This window comes from Rhyacophila brunnea, unplaced genomic scaffold, assembly GCF_057557595.1.
Source record: "Rhyacophila brunnea isolate RB1 unplaced genomic scaffold, BYU_Rbru_1.0 scaffold_6, whole genome shotgun sequence".
NCBI classification, from domain to species: domain Eukaryota; kingdom Metazoa; phylum Arthropoda; class Insecta; order Trichoptera; family Rhyacophilidae; genus Rhyacophila; species Rhyacophila brunnea.
In genome coordinates, this window is record NW_028233276.1 from 20301149 (window position 1) to 20310473 (window position 9325).

Below are 9325 nucleotides of genomic sequence, written 5' to 3' on the forward strand. Positions count from 1 at the left end.
ATAGGAATCAAAATGACATTTCAGTATTAGTTCCATCAAGTACAAATGTTTTTGATCGTTTAAGCTAGCAAGTCAAGTTTATTGATTCAACAGAAAATTTAAAAACGTTGTACATAAAAAGTTCTTTTTATCTTGTAATTTTATTATTTTTGACCTTTTTTCGATCATTGAATGCAGTAAATCTACTTCCATTTGCGTGTGACCCTTGCAAGATATGTTTGAAACACTTCAATGTTGTGTTTCACCGCAAATGGTCGATGAATATTATTATTATGTTGTTGGGCTTTTGGTAACTACATTATTGAATCATGAGAGCAGCTGATGCAGTATTATGGTTTATACTGTATGTATAGTATTTCGGAGTACGTATATACATATATTTACGCAATATTTATAATATAGAACAATTAGAAGAAGTACATATAGTTAAGTAACATTTACCATATGGATTGCACGCCACTGATATCTACAAAACCTTCATAATAATATCTTGGACCACATGCTGGTCGAGTGCTTTACCCAGGGGTAACGCTAGCTCGTTGCGAAGGACCTGGGCGCTGTCTTATAGGCCATCCATGAACTGAAATCGTATGCGGTTTTGAACCGTGTGCTATACTATGCTTATCTTTTCTGGTCATGGAAATATATTTCCACAAAGTATATTATAAGCATCTAATCGTATCCGTTTATACCATACACTTACACTTACAAATTTAGTGAAAATATATTTTCATGAACAAAAATCATAAGTTTAGTATGACACACGGATCTAAACCGCATACGATTTCAGTTCATGGATGGCATCTTAGAGGTGTGTCAAAATTTAAAAAAAAATGTCCCACTTGCAGATTTTGAACAAGCCGTAGGTATTTCATGTGATCGAACCATTAAATGTTATTACAAAATATTTGGCAGGTTATTTTATCGAACCCGTGGACAGCGCTCTAGCTGTTACTGTCAACAACGGTGTGAACCACAGCACAGATTAATGGGAATCAATTTTCAAATGCAAATCCAGTCGCCATAGATAGACCAATATTGACAGACTTAATGACGGTCAATCTGCGGAATCTATTGATAATAACATATTCTTACCATATTTCTCCATACCTACTCGACAATTATACATTCCTACTTATCACATCCAGAAGGTACTTACCTATATTTGTGTTCCATGGTGTGAACGTAGTTTCAGTAAATCGAAACCCATTTTAAACTTATTTACGTTCCGCTACCATACCTATCTCAAAAAAGACAATCTGATCTAGTATTTTTGTCAATCGCAAACGACATTGTCCAGATATTGAATGATACTGATTTAATTAGGTAATACATTTTCCAGTGCTAAAGCGAGAAGGGCACCCATCTAATATAATCTCCTATCGCCTATATATTATTATCCTAAGAGATTTTGGAAAACGCACCAACAGCTCATTTAAGCGACATTTTATTGTTATTTTTACATCTTCACTTCGAAATGTGCGCTACCGATTGAATTGACCAAATTTGACAAAAAATATCCGATGATTTTCCAGAAACGTGAAGATTATCCGATATTTTCTTATATACCGTATATGATTCGCCATATTTCTTTTAACGCACAACAGAATGACGTATTCGTCGCTTAAGCCCTTCTAATTCTTTATTGACAAACGGAATCGATTATTTTTATTCAATATGTTCATATATATCCGGTGAGAAAACCATAATTTTGGTACAATTCATTACGTAAATTATCTTCTGACAGCCGCGTCTGCTACTACTATAATTTCATAGATAACGTGATATTCCAAATTTGAATTTTTTTAAATACTTTTTTATGGCTGTCACATTTATTATTTTTATTATATTATTATTACCTACACACTTTTTTTATTGAATAATTACCTTTCCATAGATTTAAAAAATTATATAAAATTTATGCCAAATTTGAATCTACTGAAGACAAAATTGCCAGTGTAATGAATGAAACAGATAATTTAATCTGACATTAGTGAAAGACATCATATTATTATTATAATAACGGGTGATATTATAATATTATCTACATATTTATATGTATCCACTACGGAATGAAGGGTTCCGCAACCTGATTATACTACTATCGATTATACGAATTTGTGATATTATACCTATTTCTATCAATATCAATTTATTTATTTTTAACAAAGTGTGGACATTACAAATTATAAGCTTAAGACGTTCAGAACATGACATTTAGAAACAAAGAAATATAAAACATTATTACATAAAAAAGAGATAGATCAGTATAGAGATATCGTAGACAGATATCGTCTTTTTCATCATCGACCTGGACCAAGCCACTGCTGGATAAAGGCCTCCCATACCCTGATTCTACTCCTTTTTGTCATATGAATTGATATATTTATCAAAATAGGTAATATTATAAAACTATCTATTTACAATGCCATTATTATCATGTGTCTGAATCAATCCACTGCTGGATGAAGGCCTCTCTCAGTTGTGTGTATTTCTGTCGGTCACATGAATTGCTATATTTATCAAAATTGCTGATATTATATTTACCCATTCATAATATTGTCATTATCATCATCAACCAGGATCAATCCACTGCTGGATGAAGGTTATCCCAATCTAATTCTACTCTACTTGGACATATAAACTGCTATATATTTTTTTAAATTTGTGATTTTATATACCTACCCATTTATATCGTCATTACCTATTGTCATCAACCTGTATCAATCCACTGCTGGATGAAGGCCTCTATAAGCTGATTCCACACATTTGGGTCTTATAAATTCATATTCTTATCAGAATTGTTCAATTCCTCTCAGATATAATATGACCATTATTTATCAATATTTGTCTCGATATGAATGTCCCGCATCGGAAGACTATGTTATTTAAGGTTAAATTTTAATTCAAAATTTGATTTTTTAAATATTATTCAACGGCTGCAAGCATTTATTTTTTATAGACTGCTAACCTTTTATTATCTAAATGGGTCCCGTGGAAGATTAATATTCATGTTATATTGGATCGTTATTTATAATAATCACACACATTGCTTTATATTCGAATTTATGAGATGTATAATTATGTATCATATTTAAATGCACGTGTTTTAACGACACGTTTATATAACTACACATATTATATTCTATTAAAGTGTAAGTGGTAGCAATCGGCGATTGCCAAGCTGTTCTACTTGGCCTATCAGCATGAGGTGGTGTCAGACGATATTGTGAAGGCCAGACTCCAGAATAGACTACGCATATGACCCAAATTTATATTGGCAATGGCGACTTGAAAATCGTAAAGCTGTCAAATCGGCGAAATGTCAAAACTGTCTGAGGTGCATATGCTATGCATACTTCACAATTATATTACTATCCAACACCGCCAAGCCATCTGCAAGACCTAGCGAGACAGACTGGCGACCGCCAGCTGGCTCTACTCATCTCCTATATTATTATTCTAAGAGATTTTGGAAAACGCACCAACAGCTCATTTAAGTGACATTTTATTGTTATTTTTACATCTTCACTTCGAAATGTGCGCTACTGATTCATCTACCGATTGAATTAAACACATTTCAGAAATTTTTCATTATTTTACGGGTACGTGACGTTTATATCCGATATCTTCTTACATACCGTATATGATCGCCATATTTACTTTTGACGCCTAGCAGAATTACATGTTCGTCGCTTCTTAAGACCTTCTAATCCTTTAATGACAGATATAACTATTTATTTTTATTCAAATATCACCATTTACACATTGGCGCACTTAATTTTTTTGTGGTGAAAAACTATAATTTTGGAACGATTCGAAATCCTCGCATCGTCTGTCATCGCTGTCACTGGTTTAATTCCATAGATAACGTAATTTTATTCCAAATTTGATTTTTTTTAAATACTTCTTTGTGGCTGTTCACACACTATTTTTTATTGAATAATAATTACCTAAAGGCTACTAATTTCCATAGATTACAATATAGTCATATTAATATGGCAAATTTGAATCTACTGAAGGAATGAAAGAAATTTACTTTTTTATTTTATTAATCAATCTGATATTACTACGTGAAAGACAGCATAACAACAGGTGATATAATTATTATAATATCTACATATTTATACCAATGCACTACGGGCTCCGCAACCTGATGCTACTCCTGTTAGATATACGAATTGTTATTGTTATCAAAATTTGTGATATTGTATAATATCTACCTATTTTCATCATCCTTATCATCATCAATCTGGACCTACCCACTGCTGGATGAAGGCCTCCTCAACCTTATTCTACTCCTTACTTACACATGAATAATTGTTATATTTATCAAAATCGGTGATATTATAATATTATTTACCTATCTATATAATATAATGCCATCATTATCACGAGCCTCAATCAATCCACTGCTGGATGAAGGCCTCTACGTTGATTGTATTCTTGACAGTCTTAAATGAATTTCTATATTTATTAAAAATGCTAATGTTATTTATCTACATATTCGTATCGTCGTCATCATCATCATCATCATCAACCAGGATCAATCCAATGCTGGATGAAGGGTTCCGCGACGTGATTCTACTACTATCGGTTTAACGAATTTGTGATATTATACCTATTTCTATCATCCTTATCATCATCGACCTGAACCAATCCACTGCTGGATAAAGGCCTCCCATACCCTGATTATACTCCTTTCTGTCATTTGAATTGCTGTATTTTTTTTAAATTGGTCATATTATATTATATATATTTATAATGCCATTATCATCATGAGTCTGAATCAATCCACTGGTGGATAAAGGCCTCTCTAAGTTGTTTGTATTTCTGTCGGTCATATGAATTGCTATTTATAAAAATTGCTGATATTATATTTACCCATTCATAATATCGTCATTACCATCATCAAACAAGATCAATTCACTGCTGGATGAAGGTTATCTCAACCTAATTCTACTCTTCTTGGTCATATAAACTGCTATATTTTTTTTAATTTGTGATTTTATATAAGTAACTATTTATATCGTTATTATCATCATCAACCTGTATCAATCCACTGCTGGATGAAGGTTTCTTTAAGCTGATTCCACATCTTTAGGTCTTATAAATTTCTATTCTTATCAGAATTGGTCTATTCCTCTCAGATATTATATGTATTGCTTTATCATTTATCAACATTTGTCTCGATATGAATGTCCCGTACCGGGAAACTATATTGTTTAAGGTTAATTTCTAATTCTAAATTTGATTTTTAAATATTATTCTACGACTTCAAGCATTTATTTTTAATAGACAATGAAACAAAATAATTAAATTTATTTTTTACGCTGCTAACCTTTTTTATTATCTAAATGGGACCCGAAAGAGATTAGTATTCACGTTATATTGGATCGCTATTTATATTAATCATATATATTGCTGTATATATTATTCGAATGATTGAGATGTATAATTATTTCTCATATTTAAATGCACATACCTACACATATATTGTATTAAAATTAAAATGTCAGCGGTAGTGATTGGCTATTGCCAGCTGTTCCGCTAGGCCAAGCAGCCTGAGGTGGTGTCAGACGATATTGTGAAGGCCAAATTCCAAATAGACCACGCATATGACCCCAAATTTATATTGGCAGTGACGACTTGCAAATCGTAAAACTGACAAATCAGCGAAATATCAAACTGTCTGAGGTGAATGAAAATTCATCCCGAACGGAAAACTATGGCGCCGTCTATGCATACTTCACAATTATATTACTATCCTACACCGCCAAGCCGTCTGCAAGACCTAGCGAGACGAACAGGCGACCGCCAGCTGGCTCTGCTAGTCTAAAATAATATCCATTATAAATTTTGTTTTTCTCCTACTCCTAATAATCAATCCAGAAAACTCTCACATCACCCGGAACAGTGACGTCCCGTGAGGGTAAGCAAATTGAGCGTCGCTTGGGGGCGGCAGATACTCGAAGGGTGGCAAATCGAGGAGAATCATTTGATATTATATGGAAATAGCTATGATATTATGTAGGGATACTGCACAAAAGCCAATTATGTCGCGCCATAATTATTAAAAGAAAATGATAAATATCAACGTTGGTAACGAAACATTAAGAACCAAATTATGGTAGAGATTTATAGGTAGGTACACACCGTATTTTTTAATTTATTCAAATATTTTTGCCAGTCACTCGCGAGATTTAAAAGTTGCCGGATATACCTATTGCAAATAGATACCTATTCATAATGATTATTAATCCTTATTGACATTAATTGACATAATCAATTAGTATTCGTGCATATAATAGGTATTTAAGTTAAGTATCAGCTAATTGTAATAAAAATGTACACTAGTAGGTACCTACCTAGATTATATTATATTTATCGTGCTGTGAATAACAATACCTTCTTTTAAGTCGTTTTTTTTTTGTAAACATATGTTTTGCTGATAATAGTGTGGATTTGTGGTTTATTTCAATCGTCAACGGTTGAGTGTTGAGACCAGTGGCGCACCCAGGATTTATTATTGGGGGGGGCGAAGGAGGAGAATGGAAATTAGTCGCATAGGCTCTTTTTCTTCTTCATATAAATATTTTTACATAATTTCACAATACACGGCGATATATTTGTACAGTTTCTCCTAGTTTTTAATAAATTGGAGGCATAGTGGCGGTAACCGTTGAGCGTGTCATCAGCGACTGGCGGGTTGGAAGTGAACAGTGACCATGCTGGACATGTGTACCTAGTATGCTTAAACATTACTTAAATAATATCGGCTGTGCTACCCGCTTGGTCTGTTTCCGCAGTGTTTCCCAAACTGTGGTACGCATACCCCCTGGGGTACGGGAAGAGTTTGGTGGGATCACGCGCTGCACCGGGTTATGGCTACGCCTGGTGCAACAAGCATTAATACAACATCCATGCTAAAAGGTTTATCGCATGCGGAAGAAGAGCAATTGTTGGAATTATTAGCTTCAGACGGATTCTTGCAAAATAAATATAAGGAGTGTACTTAAACATCATTTAGGTTGCAAATGCAACATGTGTATCCAGTTTTAACAGAGAAATTCCTGAAATACATTGCCTTTTTCAACTTCATATCTATATGAAGTTACTTTTTCAGCATTTGTAGACATTAAGTCAAAAAAAGGAACAGCCTTTGGGTGTGGAACCGCATCTCAGATTAAAATTAATAACCAGGGAACCAAATTATGATGATCTGTCGTTTCAACATAAATAATTTCATCCTTCTCATGGTTTATAATGAATGTTATTTTTTATAATATAACTTTTATTTATATTATATTATGAATGAATTTTATTTTTCGTTTATTATTATTTTGTTTATGTACTACAAAAGGAATATATTTTGATTGTTATTAAAGTACTTATATGCATTTTTCTTTGACGAAGAGTACTCAGTGTTACGAAAATTATAGAAGGGGTACACAGAGGTCGAAAGTTTGGGGAACACTGGTCTAGAGAGCTACAACATTTATGCCGAAGTCCACCGAAAAAAATGTTCTTTTGATTTACACCACCACCGTAGTGGGTGTAGTCGTTCTTTTCGCCGAATATTTATCGCAGATTTTTGGTTTTTAAATATTGAGGTTTCAACATATTAATTGAAAATGGACAAAAAAAGTATTATTACTTTTAAATTATACACAACCTACTCAATACAACACAGCCTAATATCTCGTTTATCGGTCTTATGTCTATTGCACTCGGTGTACCTACACCATGGCCCCCACATCCTGAAACGGGCCCTCAGGCTAGGGCAGTGGTCGGCAAACTGCGGCTCTTTAGCCCCTTGAGTGCGGCTCTGCCACAGATGCTCTCTGCCATATTTGACATGGCTACAAAGAATAAGCAAAGAAAATGGAAGAGGATAACCGTAAATGTAATGTTGAATAGACCGAGAATTCGCGTTTATTCAAAACTTAAATGGCTTACCGACCTTTATTTATGTGTCGGGAAAAATTAGCGCATTCAAATTTAGAGAGATACTACAACTAAAAACTCGTAATTTTGCGCTAAATATTCTGTCGATGATGCAAGGAAGAAAGCAGCTGAGGAGAAGAGTCAATAAAAATAAAGTTCTGTATTTAATTAGGTACTGAATAAAATCTGTCAACAATGTTAATATTGCAAGTTTTGTGGTTAGTAAAAAGATTTCCAAGAGAGGAAATCAAGAGTAAATTAAGAAATCGATTTATTGATGAGAACCTGGAATCGTGCTTAAAATTAAATCAACAACATACGAACCTGACTTACCCAAACTTTACAAGGAGATGCAAGGCCATTATTCACATTGAGTTTGTCAGTCATTGTAATGATTCAATTTTATGGATACCTGACTTACAATTTAATTTTTATTAATAAATAAGATCATTATTACGTATGATATTCAGTTTTATTCAGTGTACCTACCTATAACTTAAAGTTTATTAAGTAAATTAACAGTGTACCTACTTACTACCTACGTATATAATTTAAGTTTAAGAAATTTGGCTCTCAAAAGAAATCTCAATCGTTGTACTGTTGATATTTGGCTCTATTGACTAATGAGTTTGCCGACCACTGGGCTAGGTATTTGACGCGCCCCCTATCCACCGCTTAGATTAAAGGCAGTGTGAAATACTACATTAACGTTTTTCAAATTGTGTTTTAGTTCAAATTGAGGGTACTTATACAGTGAATTATTGGTGACTTTCAATACATCTACTTTAATAATAAAGCTGTCGAGTATCGACACATAATAATCAGAAAATATATTGGACAATTATATAAATTAAAATGTTCATAGTCATGAAGTAAGTTTTTTTACTATTAAAGCTAATTTATGATGTGTGTTTATCTCACTTATCTGGTCAACCTGACACGCCAGGCCCCCCACAGCCCGGGCCCCCAGGTTAGAGCCCTGTCAACCCTCCCCAGCCATGACCTATACCACTCCGGAATTCGGGTGGACACCGAGAATTTCATTAGGGAACGGGTTTCTAAAAAAACCTGACATTAGTGTTTCGAAATTTTTGTGTTAGAAATTAAAATCTAAGAAATTTTACTAAAAAGGGTGCTGGAGAATTACAAATCATTTTTTGCCGTGTTGTTGTTTGTCTAAGCCCAAGGTATAGTTTATTGGCTCGAATCTTACACGAATTAATTAATTTTAATGCGTACACTATTTGGATTACATTACTGTAGAGCGTCACACTGCCTTTATTCTAAGAGATAGGTAGGGGGGGCAAAGATCCTAGCCTGGGGCCCGCTTCAGGATGCGGGGGCCATGCTTCATACAACATATTTCTTAGATATTGGA